Genomic DNA, 20,744 nt, shown 5'->3' on the forward strand with positions numbered 1-20,744 from the left:
AGAAAAGATATGCTTGAAAGAGTCATAGCTTAACTAACTGCTCACTATCGAAAGTAGACGCCAATTTTCCTACGATGGAAAAAAAAAATGCCTTGCTATCATTTTGGCTACTGCAAAGCTTCAACCTTACCTATATGGTAGGCCCTTCAATGTCGTGAATGACCATCATGCTTGCAAATCTAAAGGACCCTTCAAAGCGTTTAGCACGATGGAGCCTAAGATTGCAAGATTTTGATGTCAACATGGCCTACAAGTTTGGACAGAAACATCCTGATGCGGATCGCCTGTCTCACACCAACATCGATGCACCACTGCAAGACAACCGAGAAGAGGACACCTTCCCGAGGACAATAAGTGCTGATGACTTCACTTCACTGAAGCAGACTCGGTGATAAAAAGTCTTGTAGAATTTTAAAAAGACCAACTTTGTCCTAAGGGCATTTAAGTGCAGATTGTTTTCGTTTTTGTTGCAATACAACATCCTCATAAAGAAAAACTTCTTACCAGTCTGTGCCAACTACCTTTTTGTTGTGCCTTTAGCACTGCAGCCAGAGGTTCATTACATGCCCTTCATGATGACCTAATGGCAGGCCACCTCAAGTTCTCCCGTATGCCCACAAGAATTGAGGAGAAGCACTACCAGGCACACCTGAATGCGATGTCACCCATTACATCAAGATGTGCTGAGACTGCCAGCAACAGAAGACATTAACCAACCGGACCAGTGGGATTGCTACAGCCAATCGAGCCTCGTTGCCTGCCGAGCACTTCAGCAGATTGGGGTCAACTTTTGGGGCCCTTTCCAACCTCAAGATCCAGAAACAAGTGGATCATTGTGGCCACTGACTACCTTAACCTCTACGCCGGAATGAAAGCCCTGCCGAAAAGTAGTGCGGTGGAAGTAACGAAATTCTCTATCAAAGACATCCTGCTGCTACATGGTGCACCAGAAGTCTGCCTCATTGACAGAGCAACGACTTTTAAAGCCGAGCCTACTCAAGCCATCTTGCAATATATCCAAACAAGACACCAGAGGTCAACCATGTACCACCCACATACGAATGGCTCGAACAAGATGCTTGCCAACATGTTAGCGATGTATGTCAACATCGAACACAAAATGTAGGTTCCATCCTTGTGTGCATGACATTCGCTTACTGTACAGCAGTGCAAGAGACAACACACGTGCTGCCATTCAAACTCGTATATGGAATAAACCCCAAGATGACTCTCAACACCATGCTGCCACACATTAAGGACGAAGCGAATCTTGACATCGGCATCGATCTGCAGCGTGCCGAAAAAGCCCACCAAAACTTGCCTGCCTGCGCACGAGGAGGCAGCAAAGTATTGACAGCCAACGCTACAATCTTCGACGATGCTACATGGAATACCAGCCCGACAACCGTGTTTTGAGTTTGGACTCTGGTACGCCAATGAGGACTAAGTGAGAAGGTTGTTTTGCAATGCTATTTGGGACCCTACAAGATCATCTGATGTATTGGTGCACTGGCCTAAGAGGTCATGACATAGGGCATTTTGCAATCACAGTGGCGCCACTCACAACCTGAAATAGTCCATGTTGTGTACTTTAAGCCATTCTACTAGCACTAATGAACTTTGAGATTTTTCTTTCTTCTTTAGTAAATGTGCTTTTGTTTTTCACACTCGTGTTATGTTTGTGGCATTGGGACAATGCTTTTTAGGGGGGGGGGGGGGGTGTACACTGATGCGCATACTTCTTTATCCAGTGATCACGTTTCTCTGGCTAACAAATGTTATTGGTTATCATTCAGCACAAGATGTGCCTTTCTGTAATGAAAGTTTCTCGAATGATATCGCTGGCTCTGTCTGTTGTTTATGTAGTCGCCAAGCCTTTTGCATTCAAAATTCTGTTCTTGATGGGAATATTGGTGTACTTTCTAGAACGCAAGGGTGCACCAGCAATTATGCTGAAAGGTTCATTGAGCTATGTATAAATAGCCAACACGTCTGATCCGCAGAAGAAATTTTTGCCGATCAAGAACTGTGCTCGCCCCTATGATTGTGCTTGACTGCTACAGGTGCGCCCAATAAAGAGTTACAGTCAAACTTCGATATATCAAAAATGGATATATCGAATTATTGCATATATTGAACACTTTCTATATCACCTGAAAAATCAAATTCATTTTTAATTTTTTATTTCAAACGGGGTCGAATGTAAAATGGATATATCGAACTCCGCCACCCAAAACCACATGCACTCTGTTGACAGGCAGTGAGCTTTCTCGCAACACCCTCGAAGATAACAGTGGCGCGATGGGCATTCCCGACTGCTGTGCACTATAGCTGCAGACATCGATCGCACCGAGGGGGCCATTTGAACATAGTGGCGTACGCACGCAAAGCTTGCCTAGTTCGACATCAACGATGCATTGCATTTGCTGCATTGACTCCACCTCGGTGGATGGATGGATGGATGTTATGAGCGTCCCCTTTGGAACGGGGCGGTGGTTTACACCACCAAGCTCTTGCTATTATACTGCATAATATTCTACCTAGGATAATAAAGAAGAAAAAAGAAAAATATATACATTCCCATAACCAAAAGCCGCGCTCTGCACCTGCCGTGCCTCGTGAGGAATGGCGGTTTGTTTCCAGAAAGACGCGTGATGGTGCGCATTCATGGGCTCATTCATAGACGCCATGGCAGACACCACTTGATGTTTTATTATTAACAGTGTTTCAAAATGCTTCGACTCCTGGACGTGGAGATCGCAGTGGAAGTAGCAGCCATACGAAGACGCTGCCGAAGTTGATCCTGCAAGCGCTGATGTTGCCCTGCTCCCAACTTCAATTGAAGCTGTAACTGTTTTGGACCTTCTACGCAGCTACTGCGACGCAATAGAAGGCACCGACCTATCGCTTGTGGATTGTTTAGGCTATGTTGAGGAATCCACGTTTAAGCAAGCAGCTGCCAATAAGAAGCAGGCTACTATACTGCTGCAATAATTTCAGTCAAAGAAATAAATACTTTGTGTGAAGCTTCAAGTGAGTATTTACTGCACCACAATAGCTTCATTGACTGATTTGTTCAAGTTTATAACACATTCTTTACGTGATCTTATATATCGAATTCTGGCTACAACGAACTATTTTGCGATCATCGTGCTGTTCGATGTATCGAGGTTCGACAGTACTTCCGTGATTCACAATTTTTGCTAGTGTGCTCTTCACCATTACTACAATGTAACAGCACTTCTTGCGGACCTTCACGTCACGCATAGTCTTGTGCCAGCTAAGGGTGGACAAAGAATACAAAAGTGATGTATCGCACACAATCTTATTGTCACCTCGCTGCTATCGGCATGTGCTGAGCCATCGTACAGCTGCGAATGCTCCTGGGCCGTACCCACAGGAATAAAAAGATGCCACCCTTCTGAATAAATGTTCTTCAGTTTCCATCATGCTACCGACTTCTGTGTCCATTATTATCTTGGTTGCTTTAATGGTGACAAGAGTGAGATCCCTCCTTCAATAGAGGATGTCAGCAAGCAGAGCGTTTGGAAGGAAATATGGCTCCATGCCCACTGTCATTTGATGAAACAGTAAGCAGCTGGAGTATGTACTGTGTGTGGTTAAAGCCTATTTTGAGGGTCATGAAATCAGGAATATGGGAAAGTGCTAGGCATTAGAGGCGTTTTTACAGAGAGAGGGCATCGTCAGCCTGCTTCAGGGATGTTGTCAGTCAATGCCTATTAACAGTTTGATATATGAACTCCCTTGTGCGGTGCATGTTGGCGGGAAGTTATGATGGGCTCATTTGGCGAGAATTGTCATGGTTCAAGACTCTGACATGCATTGAGCTGATGGGGCCTAAGTGAACCGAGGTGTGTGTATTTTTGTTAATATTTAGATAAGCCATGCTTTGTCGTTTTCCTATTGCGAAGCGTTTCAAAAGGGTGACAGGAAACTGAAACGAAAGTTAGCTGGTGAGCGACATTAAAACATGATGCCACCACAGCAACACATGACGCTCGCTTCACGTCGCCTGCAGCAGAAAACGGCGGCACATTTAGGTTACTGCCTATTAAAAGTGTGCAGTACACTTCCAACAGCCCTACATCACACACGCTGTGAAGCAGATAGGCGAAGATGCTTATCGTAATAGAGTTGGCGGCAACAGCTGTGAATGCAATGTGTGGCGACATACGAGGAGATTTTCTGGTACCGGAGACCAAGTGCATGTCAGCATTTCCGCGCGACAAAGGCAGGCGAGTACTGGGGGAAGCTGACACGACAGGCTCTGTTAAGTTTGGCGTATTGGCTGAAGACCAAATGCTAGGGTGATGGGACTTAAGCGAGGATGTGGCTTTTGAAATCAACTTCCTTATTTCTTGATGGATTTTGATTAAAATTGGCACAAATATTTAAAATGTTTCCGTGATCCTTATATATTATTTTCAGTGATATCTTGAGAATGTGATATTCAGCAGAATTTTTGTCCTTTGCATATTCTGAAGAGTCTGGGGAGCTTAAAAAATGCAGGGGGAGGCACATTGAGCATTGAATGCATAGCTAAATGCGTGTTGAAGGTCATGACATTCTAATTTTTTTTTTTTCGCAACACAAATATTTCGGACTGTCGTTCTTATGTTACTTTCATGTCAAGAAGACTTTTGGGGTGAACAAAAAGCCACATCACTAATTTATAAAAAGACAAGATAAAAAGTGAGAATGTCACGACCTGCATTGCAGCCGAAAGCACAAGAGAAAAAAAGACGAGTAAAAATAGGCCACATGCTAACAAAGAAATCGGCTCCAAAATCTGAGCAGAAGGGCAAAAACAAAAAACAGTTTTTAGAAAACAGCTCTGAAAGTTTGACCTTCTCTTCAGTTCTATGAAAGGCATAAAAATTTGTAGTCTCGTGTGTTTGGCGATTTGGGGCTTCTTGGACATGTGGCCTCTAATCTGGTCCGGTGCATCTTTGTCACCTCCCTCCCCTTTTTTTATTTTTTGCATGCCATTTTTTACTGTTGCTCTAAAACGAGCGTGGTGCCTGGGTTTCAAGCCAAGTGACGTGCTCTATATTACAATAGCTTAAAAGGTCTCATGATAAATAAGTACTTTCTTTAAAACACTTCCAATCGGCTGAGGCTTGTTTCCAGTGTGGGACATCGGGTGGAGAGTCACATTGTGCTTTGTGCTACTAAATTTAGTAATGGGAAGTGGTCACTTGCAAAAGGATTCTTAATCACATTACATTTCAGGTCAAGCAGAAGACAAGCACTGCCAATTGCCAAGTCTATCAATGAATATCAGTTGTGTTGTACACTGTAATAAGTTGGCTCCATCTTACTAAATAGGCATGCACCAGATGCCAGAAGAAAGCGTCTTGTCAGCCAACCTCTGGCGTAACAACGGGAATCTCCCCACAGGGTGTTGTGAGCATTAAAATGACCCACGAGTATGTAGGTGTTGTGACGCGAAGCGCCAACTGATAAGACAAGATGATGCATTGACAGGGAACCACGGAACTCCTTTATTCTGATGGCAATCGCTTATATACACTTGATATAATAGACAGCGCCCCCTATACACAACACATTCCCCCTCATTAACAAAAAAAGAAAGGAAATAAAATCAATCCACTTTCGCGTACTCATTTCACATCACATGAAACGAACGACGTTCTTACTGTCAGGTAAGCTCGTAGTCTTGATATCGTCTTGTACAAAAAGTAAGAGGTGCTTTGTCAGAATTTCCTTGTCATCTCGCTGGATCCCAATTCATTGCACATTCGTGATGTGTTGCTCTTTAAGCCTTCTAGGAGCTCCATCTTCGTCGATTCCAGGAGATCCTGATTTGATATTACCCCTCGTGTACAAGTCGTTTATTGAGGGCTCACAGAAATTTGGGTGTCACCAAATTAAACGAGTAGTGGCAGATTTTCATGCTGAGTTTTCACAGACTTTGAGGAGAATGTCACCACTGGCCATTGTCATGAGTGCATTCAGGGCCCCGAGTGTCAGTCAGGCATTTTGCAACAACAAAAGGTGATGCTGTTTTTACGTAAATCCCCCAACAAGACCTGCCAACGGTCTTGTTGGGGGATTTACTGTTAATCATGTGGAAACGTGAAAAAATTTCAGTGGACTTAGTGAAAAAGTTGAAAGATTCATCGGTGCACCCTCTTTGTGTGAGAGGGCGATCAGGGAGTCTGGGGAATGAGGAAGCCATACAAATTAGAGTGATTTCAGTGGCAGTGCCAGCCGGCCACTGCGGAGCCCAACAAGGGGACACAACAGGATTTGTATATAAACAAGACCTGCCAACGCCAGCTGCACACAATCACTATAAACAAATGTAATACATAACCAAGGTTGATTATTTCACACACGTTTAACACAAGCTGCCTGGAGGATCTGAAATTCAGAAGTGAGAAGAAGAAAGGAAAGATTGAAAGTGAGAGAAAATAACAAAGGTTGAAGAGGAGGATACGAAAAGGCAACTACCGATATTCCCTGGGTGTGTCAATCTGGCAGTGCCGTTTTCGTGAAGCAGAGGCCAAAGAGGTGTGTTGCCTTTGCCAAGGGGTCATAAAGGTCCAAACACTCAACACCCGACACTGGCTCAATGACCAGGATCCCCTTTTCCCTGGACCTAGCTAAGTCGTGCACAGTTAGACAAGGGATGGTCCAACCCTCATGAGCTTGGGTACATGGTGTCCCAACACACAAACGCCGCCGATGCAGATGCCCCTGCGAAAAACGGTGCCTTCCAAGCATGCCCCGACTACAGCTATTTTACGACGAGGACTGTCAAGCTTGACACTGGCTGCCCGAATGAGTATTTTGGGGTCAAAGCTAAGGATGTTTTATAATTGCTCTCTTATTTGAATTACTTGCCTGAGCCGGATAGCCGAAATAAACAATGCAACCACACGAACGTGCTTTGGCATGCGAGCTGCTAACAGTGGCAGCCTATTTCATGTTGACAACTGCTACTTCACCAACAATGGCTACGACATGGCTGCGCTTTGATATGCAGACTGCTAACTATGAATTCCAAGCGTGCCCCGACTACAGCTATTTCCGTCATGCTCGACAATGGCTGCCTGAGAGAGAATTTTGTGCCTTACTAAGCTAACAACGTTTTACAATAGTTCTCTTATTCACATTACTTGCCTGAGCCTGTTTTTTGGCCTCGGAATACATCCAAACAGCCATTGGCGAAGCCATTATTGCTGCCGATGTGCATCCCAATCAGGCACTGGCCTTTCTGAGAAGGTTGTTTCAGGCCAATCGACAAAGCTTTTGCTTGAGCGAACAGGCATCCGCGCTTCTGCACCAGAGCACCTGTCCACACAATCGACCGAGTGTGTCCCACCGTTACCCATGTCTCGTCCAGCAAGAAGAAATTTCAGCCTTCTGCCCGGTAGCGCTGCATGTCACGAAGGTAGCTATTCCGCCATTCAAGCTAATCTCGGCAAGCAGGCGATGCACAGTACACCGCTTCAGTGATAGGAGATTCATATGCTTCGAGAACTTGTTCGTCATCTTCTAGACCATCAGTACCTCGTTGTGGCGAAATAAACCGTGCACTTAACTGTGCACGGGTTCAGGCTGGCCCAAAAGCCCGGACCCGGCCCGGCCTGCGGGCCGGGCTCGGGCCATTTGAAGATTCTCTTACTCAGGCTTGGGCCAGGCCCGGGCCGGACCCGGGCCAGGCTTTCTATGTCTCGGACGGACCGGTCGGGCTCCCTGATCTTGACTGCATACCTTATGCGAAAGTATGCTTGTCGTCTCGCATGTAGGAACAGCAAGAAGTGCAATGTATTTATTCATCAAAAATGGAATCTACAGGGACAGGAGAAAAGTACAAAGGCTATCAAAAGGCAAACAAAAGCTAGCAGAGGCTCAGAATGCGTTTTCGGTTCTGTGCGCGCACTGTGCACAGTTCTGTGTGCGCGCTGCATCTGTATATATTGACGATTTTGTCATATAGAATGCAAGAGTTCAACATTATAAGGTCATTTAAATAAACTGATTTTCCTGATATCGTTTCTTTTTGCGTCAGCGTCGCCTTATTGCAGGTCGGGCCAGGCCCAGGCCGGGCCTTAACCCAGCCAAAGGCCGAACCGGGCCTGGCCGGGCGAACTCAGGCTTCTGTAGCGTCGGGCCAGACCGGGTCGCCTGATTTTGGGTAAAAGGTTCTTCTGTTGAGAAAAACCTAGTGTTGTATGAATTAACTATGTGACACAAAGAAAGGACATCTGTAGGTATATCAAGACAAATGTAGCGAAACATAAGAAGTGATAACTTATACCAGAGTCCTTCCATTTTTTTTCTGGTCACGAAACTGCCGCCTCAGTTTCATATAGACCCAGCGCCCGCCGCTAGAGGCGCAACCTTGCAAGAGAGGGCATGCGAACGCCGCTACCGCTGTGGTTGTGTGTGGGGCAGTCTCGGTATTCTTGCTTTCTCAACTTCCTCAACTGTCGCTCTAGTTTCACGTAACTATTTTTAACATTGAATATGCTTAAATTACTGCCTGAGCGCGTCTTCTGACGTGATATGAGCGCCTGGGACGAAAAAAAAAAGCCGCTCATAACATGGAGCTTGCGGCGGTCTCAGATTTAAAAAAATAAATAAATAAAAAATCTGGGATTTTAAGAGCCAAAACCACTATACGATTATGAGGCATGCCGTAGTGGGGGACTCAGGATTAATTTTGACCACCTGGGATACTTTAAAGTGCACCTGAATTTAAATAAACGTAAATAAACGTCTGAATGAGATTTAGGTAGGATTAATGCAAGACAAACTTCGCCACTAAATGTCTTTAAATGCACCTATAGGTCTGCAAAGCGATGCCATTTCTGAATGAGATTTAGGTAGCAGTAATGCAAAACAAACTTCACTACTAAATGTCTTTAAAATGCACCTGAATTTAAATAAACTGGTGTTTTGCCTTTCGCCCCCATCGAAATGCGTCCGCTGTACACGGCCGGCTGGTCTCGGTTCACATTTCTACATCAACGCCGTTCGCCTCAGCACTTTGGTGGTCTCCGCCTTTTAATATTTGCCTGAGATTAAACTCCACGCATTCGCAACAAAGCGGCAGTGGTCCCACTTTTCACCAGATGCAAACACATGGGCTGTTGCACCACCGCTTACCAGTAAAAAATAAGCGCCAACTCCCCGTTGCGCATAGCGCGAGATTGTTCGCCGAGCACAGCTGTTCACTTTCTGTTTAACTGTGGCAGAGAAGGACTCTGAATGTGGGCAGTATCTTATAAGGAGACCAAAAGAATGAAATTGTTATTGCAAAGGGCTGCTACCGTAGAATACTTAATGACAAAGAAAAGGAAATTGAGCTGCTCCATGCGCTTCAGATTTCTCTGCAAAGCGATGCCATTTCTGAATGAGATTTAGGTAGGATTAATGCAAGACAAACTTCGCTACTAAATGTCTTCGATGCGGCTTTTAGCAACGGATTGAGGCGAACGTAAAGTGTTAGGACCTGCGCAGTTGAAACTAGCTGTATTGTAATTAGGCAATTGCCTTAGCAAACAGTCGTTTAGAAGCGTCAGTAAGCCCAGCACTTATTCACGCTGCTTGTGGTTTCGACGCAGAAACGGCGAGACTAGGTATTTTGGTTCTTAATGCACAACTATTTACAATATGTTAAAAATTTTATAATTCGATTAAGAAAAGAAATAGAACGTGTTGGTGCAAAAACAACATACAAGCATGATCATTCATTTATCATTAAAATAAGCGGACAGAAATACAGACAGCACAGAGGCGTCCGGTCACGAATGGTCCACCATTCACAATGCAAAAAGTTTGTTAAAAGCATGACACTGATATAAATAAGCGTAAAGAAATAACATCAAACGTGAGAGATATGCATTGGGGGGGCAGGAAACAAACACGAGCAAACGAATGGCAATAAATACAGAATGCATAATCGATTGTTTCTATCAACAAGAAAGTCTAAAACATTTCATAACACATGGCAAAACAACTCTCAAACGAACACAAGTAGCCGCATCACAAATACAGCAATTTTTTTTTTAAATGGCTTGTTAGAGATACCACCATTCTACTTCTTCAGCTGTTACTTGCAACACGTGTTCAGCATCGTTGTCCCACCCCGCCACTTCAACTAAACAGCCCAGCACTCGAAAAATTGCGCAGCACATGCACAGAACGCACCCGATCACTCGGCTCGCCTCGCACTGCGCACGCGTTTCGGTACGCGAATGATGCCCTCTGTGGCACAGTGGCGCCGCGTCGCGGCACCTTTGGGCAGTATATGAACCTCTCCCATAGCGTGACGGTGGAGTTTCGTGACCAGAAAAACATGGAAGGACTCTGCTTATACTGAAATAAGTACTGAAGGGGTAGAATACAAAGATGTTGGTAAATAGGTAGGGAATGGCAGCGTAGTGGTCTAAATACCATCAGTTTCATTGCTTTGTTTTGAAGGCATTCTAAAGGCGTGAGGTGAGTAGGATGCGTTTTCCCATGTAGAAAAACAGTATGTTAAATGGCTACCTATATATGCACAATATAGCGAAGTAAGAACATGTGACGCAAAGCATGCACATGTTTTGATGAGAACATGAATACCAAATGACACTTTGTATAGTAATGAACTCATATGACAGTGGTATTTTAGGAGTTTGTCAAGGATAACACCAAGGAATCTCACTGTTTTAGATATTCGTAGTTCATAATTATTCAAAGAAGTTGTTAAGGGATTTACTATTACTTGTGGTAGCCTATGGAATAAAAGTTGTTTTAACTGGATTTATATGCAGTTGGTTTAAAGTACAACACATGTGGACGTTGGAGAGAGTACCTTGCACAGCAGTTAGTGTGCGCTGAGACAAGTATAATGCAGTATTGTCGGCATATAATAGGCATTCTGAATCGGTCAGTACATTAGGTGAGTCAATTATAAATAATAAAAAAGGCAACGGACCTAAGATAGAACCCTGAGGAACACCAGTGGTAATTAATTTATTGGTAGAGCAATGATAATTTACATAAACAACTATAGATCAATTAGACAAGCAGCAGCAGAAAAGTTCAAGAGGTAGAGCAGTAATGCCAAATTATTCTAGCATTTTTAATTGAATGCAATGATTTAGTGTGCCAAATGCCTTTGTAAGATAATATAGCCCCTACAATTAGTCCCCAATCAATGGCTTGGTTAATTTTGCCAGTTAAGTGAACAACAGCTAACTCAATTGAATAACCATGTCTGAACCCAAACTGAAGGGGACTTATAAGCCTAAACTTATTTAGGCTTTTCTTTTTCCTCTTCGTCCACTGTCGTTGTCGCACCTTCAATTCAGATCATTATTTAGGTAGTTCACGTGGAGAGTATAGATACTCAAGGAGAGTGTGTTGGGAGACTAGTTGGTAAGACATTTTTTGTGAATTACACTACACTAGGGCTAATACATTGAGGTAGATGAAGACAGGACGAACGCAGACTAACAACTGGTTTAATGAAATCACACAATGCTGCCTCTTCGAACTATGCGCATGCCCAAGCCAGATCATAATCATGTAACCATGGAACACCCCTTCGCCGAGCCCCTATCTACGCCAAAAATCAAGCTCTTTCTTGAAAAGATACACTGATGATTCGCTGGTGCACCTATCTGGGCCATGTCTTGCTATCAAGGAAGCTTCCAAGATGTCACGTGCCATTTGGTCCTTTGCTCACCCTAACACTTTCGTTTTGTCAAACATTGGCTTGCACTTCTGCGTAGATGACCTACAATGAACTGGCAGGTGCTTTCTGCTGCCATCTTTTAATGAGTTAGAGTGCTCCATTAAACAATTGTTAATACATCTTCTGGTTTGCCCCACAAAGAACATTCCCCAGGTCCACGGAAACTCGAACACCACCTCTGTTCTACATGGTACAAACGTGTGTCTGTGTTTTATGCCACATTCATCACTCTTGGGTTTATCTACGTTCGAAAGGGCGCATAAATGCGAAAACTTGCAGGGCACTGAAAAAATCACGTCAACACCGAATTTCCTACCCACCGTCTTCGTCCCATGCGAAACCTTATAGACATATAGCATTCCTTCAAACTTTCGCCTCTCTCTCTTTTCTGGAGATGTTTCACCTGGGAGGAAAAATTAGCTTGGACCTTAAGGTGACATGACTTGGCAAGAGTAGACCTCAATCATGACACCACAGTGCCCCTCTTGACCAGCTTAGAGTGACATGAATCAAACGGCAGAAGTGCCTTATTTGAACGAGGTGAGTACCTCCAACATAGGTGATCCTTATCATCAAACAACAGCCTTGTGTCTAAAAACTGCAAAGAAGTATTCTCGGGCAATTCGAAGGTGAAATTCAACTTGGTGGCTGTGGATTTGAAAAATTCAAGGATGCATTTCACTACCTCTTCAAGGCCATCGTAAGACTTAGTATATAATAGGATTAAAAAGTTGTCCACATATCTAAAAACACAAACTATGCAGTCCTCAGTAAGCACCCACGACAAGCAATCAACTTTGGCGATGAAGATCTTGGCGAGTATTGGTGCAACACTTGATCTAATACATATAACTCGTTTTTGTACGTAAAAGTTATTGTGAAACCTCACAATAACCTCACATGGCCTGTGCAGAGGTGAGATCAGGTGCAATCACGTTCGCGAAGTCATCCATTAAGGAACCAGAGCTGTGAGCTGCAATTGGCGCTAATAAACCACTCTAGGCATTCAAACCCTCAATGTCAAATTTGGAAGTATTAGAAACGCCGGCCAAGAACATACCGGCCAGAATCACTTGAGGGTACAGGCTGAAATTCAGGTGCGGTAGAACGATGTCGTTGTTAGCAACCGTGACCAACTTGTGCAGAACAGCAACGTTCCGGTTCAAAAGCCCGTCGATGATGGGTCGAAGCACATATTCACAGTAGGGAACCTGTGGCTGGGCGGTCAAAGTCACGTTAAGTAACCGCCTCGGGTGAAAGACGCACATCGTGAAGTGAGCACAAGTGCGGTGGGGCGGTGCTTGGAGCATCGGCGAGTTGAGGCAGTTCTAACTGAAGAACGCCAGTCTCGCAGTCGATGAGAGCAGAATGAATGGATAAAAAGTCCAATCCAAGGATAACGTCGTGAGGGCAGTTGTCGATCACAGCAAAGAGAACAGAAGTAGGGCCGCCGGCTATACTTAAGCACACAGTACACATTTTAAGAACGACCAGCACGCCGTCGTCGGCCACACGAAGCACTCGGACAGCTGCTGGGGTGAGGACCTTTTTTAAACGTCTACGTAGGCTAGCACTCATCACAGATACGTGCGCTCCAGTGCCGAAGAGTGTTTGGACAGGTAAGCCATCTATTTGACATCAATTACACTTCTCCTTGTGGGAACAGACGGAGGATTTGCTGCAGTAGTCGGCAATGCAGCACGAACTCCCAGGGCTGCATTTCCTAGTTTTCCGAAAGGGTGCGACCAAAAGCCACAGGGGACGAAAGGCGACATGGCTGCGGCGAACGGGTAGATGGGCGACGTGTTTGCAATGAACGAGACTGTTGTCCGCACGGCGATAGTGAGCAGCCGTACCACGTGTTCCTAGCAGAGTTGTTTGCGCTGTTAGACTCGGCGGTGGGTGAAACATTGCTGGAATTTCCATCAAAGCAACTCAGGTTCGTTGGCGTGCGAGGTGTTGAGCGCCACAAGTTACGACAGTATTGGGCGACATGACCAATGTGGCAACAGGCGAAACATACCGGCTGGTCATCCACAGTTCTCCACTCAGTCAGGTTGCGATAACGTGGAGAGAAGCATCGGGGTGGAGTGAAAATAGTAGAAGGGCGTTCCTTAGCTCTGGGATTGGCGACAGCACACAGAGAATGTAAACCAATGTTTTCAGGTTCCTGGCGAACGATAGCTTGTACAAGGGGAACTGAAAATATGGCAGCATCAGGACTTCGCGAAAAGAAAGCTGTGGGCGCCATCGCATCCAGTTCATGTCTAACGATTTGCCCCACATCCTCTGATGGCGAAGCATGCTCCTGTGTGGGTTGATCTTCACATGTCGACGTTGCGGCAGTATTAGGAAGTCTGGCGAATGGTTGCATGATGCATCGGCTTTTGGCCTGCTCGAATTGTCAGCTCTTAATGATTGCATCGACTGTAGAGCAGCTTTTGCACATGAGCAGATTAAACGCTTTGTCAGCAATGCCCGTAAGCATGTTCCCAACCTTCTCAGCTTCTGTCATGTAGTGGTCAGCCTTACGACAAAGTGCCAGCACGTCCTGGATGTACGAGACATTGGACTCCATGGGGGATTGGGCACGGGAGGCCAGTTCCTGCTTTGTGGCAATTTTACGGCTGGTTTGCCAAACAACTCTGTCAATTTCTCTTTGCATTGGTCGCAGCTGGTTAGCTCCTCTTCGTGGTTTTTGTACCACACCTTTGCCATGCCTCTTAGGTAGAACAACAGGTTAGCTAGCATAAGCGTAAGGTCCCATCTGTTGATTCCACTCACACATTCGTACATGGCCACTCACTCTTCAAAGTCGGCGCCATCGGCCCCGCAGAAAGTTCCAGGAACCTTGAGCTGCAGAACGACAACCAAAGGTGACATCGAGGTAGCTGGCGACGGTGACGCTGGAGGCGGCAACAACGTTGATCACGAGTGCTCATCGTCGTTCATGGAGCGGACAGTGATGCGACGTCCACTGCGGAGCTCCGTTTCCAGCCGTGGTACCCCGCACCTCTCACGAATATGTTACTGGGATGTTTCGAGTATGTATATAAAAACTATACTTACAATATATATACAAAATGAGTCTGAGTAGTTACGATGGCTGACCACCAACAACCCACAGCAGCCAGCGTCTCGTGACCTTCTTCTTCCTCTCTTTGTTCATCCTTCCGTAACAATATCTTTTAGAATTACTGTTTCTGAACCTAGACAAAAAAACAAGGGGTAATAATCAGGGAGTGAATAACCGATTCCTTTAGAAGAGTGATCAGAATCAGAATCAAATGAAGAAAAGATGTGATCAATCAGCGTTGAAGAGCCTGAAAGATCACGCCTAGTTGGAGTCTGAATCACAGAAGCCATAGCTGAGCAGACAAGTTACATAGTGAGAGCAGAACTGACAGTTGAGATAGAGAATATTATAGTTTATGTCTCTGCAAATTATTATATTTTTATTTTCATTCGTTAAGGAATGTAATACATCTTCCAGCTGAGAACAGAATTCCACATACGAGGTTGACGATGAGCGATATGTAGCACATACTATTGTACTACTATTATTGACTGGCAGGTAATTGTGGTCAAACTCTAGCCAGATGGATTTGCACAACAAGCCTCAAAAAGCAAAATCGTAATGTCGAACGTAGGGCAGTGATGAACTGATAAAAACAGCTGACCCACCACTGCGGTGGCAAGTACGATTATTTATTTCAGATTTGTAGCCAGGAAGACCACACAAATTGCCATCAGCTGATGTTAGCCAGGTCTCTGATAATCATAGCAAGAAAAAAGCGTGGTCAAGCATGGAAAGAAAGTTCAATAGGTCGTCATGATGCTTGTGTAAACCATGAATGATGCAGTGGAGGAAAGAGAATGCAGGTGATTTATCTGGCAACAAAGATTGCACTTCGTCACAAGAAAATATAACGATACAAAGACAAAACAGCAACTGTGGTTAATGTAAAGATTGCTCAAACGACCGCTGAATGATTGCCAGATCCATCACACCACTGATGTGATAGACATGGCTCCTGTATGATTTCCTAGCTTTAATCACACAGATGTCATTCCTAAGGTACTTCCAACCTTTACCTTTTTCGAGCTTAAGAGCCTGCACAAAGAGTCCTTTGTTATCAGGTGTGAGGGTATCATTGATGAAAATTGGCTTGTTGTTACTCAAAAAAAGAGACGATGGCTGATATAGTCAGCTTGGCCTTTCTTGCCTTGGCGGCAAACACGGCGCGCTTAGCTCTTTAACAAAAATGTGCCGCATGTTCGTGTCCTTTTTAGCAGGAACATGATGCGCAGCGTCAATGTCTGATTCAATGATAGGACAGCCAATCCCATCACCAATGGCCTGCACCACAGCCAGGCAGTTTTCACCCTGCATAACAGGAACTCCCTTTATCTTGACATGATTTAGACGAGAGTACTGTTCCAGAGCTGAGAGACACTTAGACAGCAGTCCATTTTCACCCTTCAGTGATTTGTTCTCACTAGTGAGAGATTCATTTTTGAGTTTTCATGGTCTCGTAGAGCGCATTAATCATGCTCATACTTTATTTCATAGAATAAATTCTGTACAGAAGACCGTAATATATTTAGCTAGATCAGCACATGACAGCATCGTGGAAAAGAATACAACAGTTGACTCATGGCAGCAGTGGCAGCGGCAACAGGCTTATAAATAATTGTAGAAGTGTCGAGCGACCAACCTGTACAGAGTACGGTGAAGACGTTAGGCATATTGTCCTAGCCGCACCCTCTGCTGCCAAACGGAAGGCACGAAGTCTGGCTGCTCCTTAAATAGAACTGTCACTCAGGCAGGTGTAGCTTGAGTCATTGCTAGTCGATAACATCAGATACAACAATCAGTGTTGTATCTGCCTCGTGCGCCAGTCAGCAAACTGTTCAACTTGACTTGCGTAGACCGGCTGCAACCTGTAGAGTACGGTGAAGGCATTAGGTACGTTGTCATAGCTGCGCCCTCTGCTGCCAAACCGAAGGCACGAAGTCTGGCTGCTCCTTAAATAGAACTGTCACTCAGGCAGGTGTAGCTTGAGTCATTCCTGGTCGATAACGTCAGATACAACAATCAGTGTTGTATCTGCCTCGTGCACCAGTCAGCAAACTGTTCAACTTGACTTGCGTAGACCGGCTGCAACCTGTAGAGTACGGTGAAGGCATTAGGTACGTTGTCATAGCTGCGCCCTCTGCTGCCAAACGGAAGGCATGAAGTCTGGCTGCTCCTTAAATAGAACTGTCACTCACGCAGGTGTAGCTTGAGTCATTGCTAGTCGATAACGTCAGATACAACAATCAGTGTCGTATCTGCCACGTGCGCCCGTCAGCAAACTGTACAACTGGACTTGTGCAGACCGGCTGCAACCTGTACAGAGTACGGTGAAGGCATTAGGTATGTTGTCATAGGTGCACCCTCTGCTGCCAAACGGAAGGCGCAAAGTCTGGCTGCTCCTTAACCCTTTCGCTGTCACGGACGTACCGGTACGTCATGGCGCTTCCCCCCCAGTGTCACTGACGTACCGGTACGTTCTCTATCGTGCGTTCAAAATTTCGCGCCTGCGCGCAAAGCTGGCGCTCCTGGATTGGCCACGCTATCTGTTGACTCTTTCTACAAGTTCGTATATTCGCCCCGACCTGTGTTACTCCACGTATTGAAGAGTACGGCGCGACTGCCACTCCCCACTTTCTCTTTGCTGAGCGGCGCGGTGGCTCCGTGTTCGCTGTATCATGCGTCGCGCGCGTGTGGTTATGGGTTCAAGGGTTGTTCTGCCATCTCCGCTGGTTTGAAGGTTTTTATTTTTCTTCTGTTGGTGTGCCTGCTACGGCGCGTCAAGTTCAGGCGCACGTGTCGTTGCCTCTCCGAAAAGAGTGACTCATTGCTGCTTTCACTCTCTCGCCGCACCGTAGCTTCCGACTAGCAGCAATAAACGTAAAGCCCTTCAAACTTTGTTTAGCCTTTCTCCATCTCCCTCTGTCATCTTGATTACGCAACGTCCCATTGTGCGGGCGACTGAAAGAGCATCCTCCCTGCGCGTGGTTACTTTCGGATGGCTCAGCGCGCGGGACCTTCGTCTGCTCATTGGAGCGGTGGCTCAATTCCGATTCAGAATACGAGCCGAACTCGGATTCGGACTCGGACAGAGTCGCATGTGAGGAAGAGGGTTCCGCATCGTCAGATTCGGATGTTGAAGGGATTTTATAGTCAGACTGATGATGATGATGATGTTTACTAACAACAGCTGCAGGACACTGAAATGTGTACATTGCATTGACTATGTTATTTGTATACCAATCATAATCAAAAATAAATTGCTATGTTCATTCCCTGTTATGCTCGTTCCCTGAAACCAAGCCGACACTGGGGGTGCGTCACGGCCAGAAAGGTCCGACAGCGAAAGGGTTAAATAGAACTGTCACTCAGGCAGGTGTAGCTTGAGTTATTTCTAGTCGATAACGTCAGATACAACAATCAGTGTCGTATCTGCCACGTGCGCCCGTCAGAAAACTGTACAACTCGACTTGTACAGACCGGCTGCAACCTGTACAGAGTACGGTGAAGAGATTAGCCACGTTGTCAGAGCCGCACCTTCTGCTGCCAAAAAGGAGAACTTACACAAACAATCTACAGCAAAAAAAAAAAATTATCTGCCATGCACGTGATGCGTGACGTCACTGAAGGTGGCGGCGCAGAAGAGACGGGCTAGTTGTGAAAACGTCTTCCGCGTAGGGATGGGCAAAACGGCTCTCTTCAGTAAGCGACTCGGAATGGCTCAGCTCAGTGAAAAGAACCGATTCATTTGAACAGCTCACCGGTTCACTTGAAACTGTACCCTGTGCTATGCCATGCGGCACCTCTCGCTGTCATGCTTTCTTTTCTTTTTATGCCGGCTTGCACACCGCCCCCTCCCTGCCACGCATACCTTTCAATTTTGTTTTTGTTTTTTTCTTGAGTGCACGCACGATACTGGCAATCATGCCATCATGCGCCAGGACAAAAAAAATGAATTTGAATGACAACACAACAGATCAGTGGTCTCATTTTATTGACATGCTAATGATACAGGCTCAGAAAATGCACAGAAGTGGATGACATGGACGACATTTTTATGACTAGACTAATTAGCACAAATGAAAACCAGGACGTAAACTGCACGTTCACCCTTGTCTTTAAAGACACGGAAAACTTTGTCTTTAAAGTGTTGCTCCACCAGCACACAATGCACAATCGGTGAGAGTTGTGAGACACTGTTCGAACAGCAGCAGGCAACGAACAGTGCCATCCTTTGCCAAGCAAGGCTTCTTCTCCCTTCGGCTGCATAATGTGGCACACTATAGGATGCACACAAAACCAAAGGGACTGCCATGGGCTCTGCAAACAGCCAGTGAGCACGAGTAGCATGAGTCTGCCCATGTCGGCCACCACTTGTCAGCAAGACAGCGAAACCACAAGACCCAGCAGAAGACCAGACTCTGACGGAACAGTTCGGCAAGGCTCAATGAACGAGAACGAACCGGCTTCCTCTCTCCAAAAGAACCGCCACTCACTTTTACTGAACCACAACTCACTCGCTCTTTAAGAAGAGTGGTTGTTCAAGAGATCCGGCTCACTCCCGAGTGACCCATCTCTACTCCTGCGTTTATTCCAGTGCTGGCTTATCTCACTATCAGCAACCGCTGTAGCTGCAGGTGAAGATGGCGTCAACTGCACCTGTGTCTAGGCAGTGCGTATACACGAATCTGATATGGAACTTCTTCCTGAAAGTGCCTGCTGGAGGTGAAGTGCAGTGCAAGACCTGCAGAGTTGTTTTGAAGGCTACAATAATGACGCTCATCATCCCCCAGTAGAGACATCCAGGCAAGTACAAATACTCGGAATTGCATCAACTTTGCAGTGTGCAGAAAAAGAAAAGTGAATCAAAGGAACTGTCATTGCAGCTGACGATCGCCAGTTTGTACAAGTCGAAACTTCGATTGTCATTGATAAAAGGACAAGACATGACCAAGAATATTGCAGAATTCATTGCCCGCGGCCTGCAGCCACACAGCGTGGTCGAAGAGCAAAGCTTCATCGAGATGATGCACTGTGCAATTCTGGAGTACATCGTTCCATCGTGGAAGACCTTTTCACGAACGGTAATTCCAAATTAGTATGCGGCCAAAAAAAAATAATCAACCCTTTATATGGCTTTCATTGATTACGAGAAAGCGTTTGATTAAGACGAGACCTCAGCAGTCATGCAGGCATTACAAAATCAGGATGTAGACGAGGCAAAAATACTGAAAGATCTATAGCAGCTCCACAGCCACCACAGTCCTCCATAAAGAAAGCAACGAAATCCCAATAAAGAAGGGAGTCAGGCAGAGAGATACGATCTCTCCAATGCAATTCACAGCGTGTTTACAAGAGGTATTCAGAGACCTGGATTGGGAAGAACTGGGGATAAGAGTTAATGGAGAATACGTTAGTAACTTGAGATTTGCTGATGTATTGCCTTGCTTAGTAATTCAGGGGACCAATTGCAATGCATGCTCACTGACCTGCAGAGGCAAATAGAAGGGTGGGTCTAAAAATTATTCTGCAGAAAACTGAAGTAATGTTTGACAGTCTCGGAAGAGAACAGCAGTTTACGATAGGTAGCGAGGCATTGGAAATGGTAAGGGAATACATCTACTTAGGGCAGGTAGCGGCCAGAGATCCAGATCATGAGACTGAAATAATCAGAAGAATAAAAATGGACTGGGGTGCGTTTGGCAGGCATTCCCAAATCATGAACAGCAGGTTGCCATTATCCCTCAAGAGAAAAGTATATAATTGCTGTGTCTTACCAGTACTCACCTACGGGGCAGAAACCTGGAGGCTTATGAAAAGGGTTCTACTCAAATTGAGGACAACGCAACGAGCTATGGAAAGAAGAATGGTGGGTGTAATGTAAAGGGATAAGAAGAGAGCAAATTGGGTGAGGAAACAAACGAGAGT

The 20,744-nt window shown here is 45.4% G+C and overlaps 1 protein-coding gene across 7 annotated transcripts in view; it reads right to left on the bottom strand.

The window, feature by feature from the left end:
* Sirt2 (Sirtuin 2) overlaps positions 1–20,744 on the bottom strand; it is a 290,603-nt gene that overhangs the window by 239,689 nt on the left and 30,170 nt on the right. The window lies entirely within an intron of this gene.

The sequence above is a fragment of the Dermacentor albipictus genome, chromosome 7 (assembly GCF_038994185.2).
Source record: "Dermacentor albipictus isolate Rhodes 1998 colony chromosome 7, USDA_Dalb.pri_finalv2, whole genome shotgun sequence".
NCBI lineage: Eukaryota > Metazoa > Arthropoda > Arachnida > Ixodida > Ixodidae > Dermacentor > Dermacentor albipictus.